Genomic DNA, 2,364 nt, shown 5'->3' with positions numbered 1-2,364 from the left:
ACAACATGCCTAGCATACAGTCAGAAATTTAAAAGATTCCAAAGAAGTAAGAAAATGTAACCTGCACTAATAATCCAATTTTGCCTCTCAGTTCAAAATTCATCCTTTTTTTTTTGCCTGCTCTGTGGAAATGGATCTGAGCCCTTTAAATATTTTTTTCCTTTGCCAGCTGGCATAATGCTAAGCTTTGTCAGTAGAAGCTGTAGTAAAAACTTCGGGAGGAAAGCATTTTGTTTCTGGATCCCAGCATGCTTGCTCAGCAGGCCGGACGGTGTGCACGGCTTCTCCAGGACCTGGTTCCCACAGCACTGGCTCCTTCTCTAGGGAGGCACCCACGCGGTCCTACAGCTTCTCCAGGGTTCTCTTGCAGACTGCACAGCGGCCACGAGGACGCAGGGACCTGCACCGTCTCCCAAGACCCTCGCTCTGGTGGTTTTATAGTGAACTACCTTTGGTGAGACCCTTTCCTTGTATAGCCTTCCTTGGCAGGGTGGATTTCCAGTGAGTTCTGAAGGGCAGACTTCCAGCAAGTTCTGCCAGTGTAGCATCACAGCAATTTCTCTACCATTTAGTGAGTTCTGGCCATGCTCATTTCAACAAGGTCTGGATGTCAGCTGGTGGCTGGGGAGAGTGCTCTACCCTGGAGCAGTGGCCTCTCCGTACAGCTCTTAGTATTCCTACATTCTTTACTTCTTGGAGAAGGAAATGGCAACCCACTGCAGTATTCTTGCCTGGAGAATTCCATGGACGGGGGAGCCAGGCAGGCTGTAGTCCAGGGGGTCACAAAGGGTCGGACACAACGGAGAGACTAACACACACACGTTCTTTACTTCTCACTAGCCAATGCCTCATTACTGCATTTCTCTGTTACAGTCAATAATTATTTATATTAAATGTCTGATGTTCAAATTACTATACAGTTTGTCTCTCATGACTAGACTCAGACTGATACAGAAGCCAGACCAAAAAATACTGAAGTACAATTCCTGTAAATGAAGTAGAAGCGAAAGGAAAATGAATCTATGGTAGAAGGAGTTTAAAACAGTGCTGCCTCTCAGCTGTGGGGCAGGAGCACGGGACAAAGAGGTTATGACCAAACTTGGAAGACAGAAATATTCTCCATCTTGTCTGTGGTAATACTTATTCAGATGTACGCAACTGTCAAAATCTATTAAACTGAATGTTCATATCTCTGCTTATAAATAATACCTCAATTAAAAGAAGAAAAAAGAGGAATCCAAGGTTTCATACTGAGAAGCATCTGATTCCACTGCTGGGCTAGGAAAGCAAAATAGGAGCCCAAATATCTTGTTGTTCCAAAAAAGTAAGGAAGCGATAATAATAATGATAAGGACACACAACAAAGAAGCCAGCCTGAAGCTGGATCCACTGGGAAACCTGGAACAATTTGAGCATCAAAATAAATGATAGGAATAGACCATAACCTGCTAAATAAAGTAGGAACCCATAAGCTCATACTGTAATTCAAGAAATAGAGGCAGGGAGGTTTGGCTGGCTCTGTCATACCGGAATATCAACTAAGTACAGACAAAGTGGCTGGGTTACTCTCATTTGGCAACCAACCAAGTAATAATTAACTCCAGCGAGAATTATTAATGATGCTAAAACTGGTAGGTAAAATTTTGATGAGCAACAAGAGATTTACATAATTTCAAAATACCTTCCAACAAATTACTTACATACTACAAAAAAGAAAATAGTAACTTTACAGTGAAGAAACCCAGTGGACTCCACTTTAACCAAGTATTCAAAGTCAACATTACCAATAATGGGTCAAATCAGAATTACATGCCTCTGAGGTACTGAGAAGGATACATCACTATATGGTATTCCTGCCCTGCAAATATATAATCTAAGGAAACAGACAAACCAAACTGAGATACAGTCTACAAGATAACTGCCTGTACTCTTTCAAAAGTGTCCATGCCAAGAAACATGACAGAGGCTGAGGAACTGCTCCAGATTAAAGACTAAATCAACAGCAAAATGCAATGCATGACACCAGAATGAATCCTGGACAGGGGCAGGGTGAGGGGACGCTCTAAGGACACCGGGTGAAGAGAGAATACTGAACATGGGACGTGGAGTAGATATAAGTATTATATCAACACTGAATTTTCTGATTTCAAAAATTGTAGGAGATAGATCAGAATGTCCTTATTCTTAAGAAACAAATGCTATAGTCTTTCAATGTAAACACATGACTACAACCTACCCTCAAACTAGTCAGAAAAAAAGTGTACACAGGTAGAATAACGTCACGTTAACAAGTGGTGAATGTACACGAAGGACACTGTTTTGTACCATTCTTCCAACTTTCTTGTATATTTTCATTTCAAAACT

Source organism: Capricornis sumatraensis, chromosome 8 (assembly GCF_032405125.1).
Source record: "Capricornis sumatraensis isolate serow.1 chromosome 8, serow.2, whole genome shotgun sequence".
Lineage (NCBI taxonomy): Eukaryota > Metazoa > Chordata > Mammalia > Artiodactyla > Bovidae > Capricornis > Capricornis sumatraensis.
The sequence above is the reverse complement of the archived record's forward strand: the minus strand, read 5'-3'. Positions refer to the sequence as shown.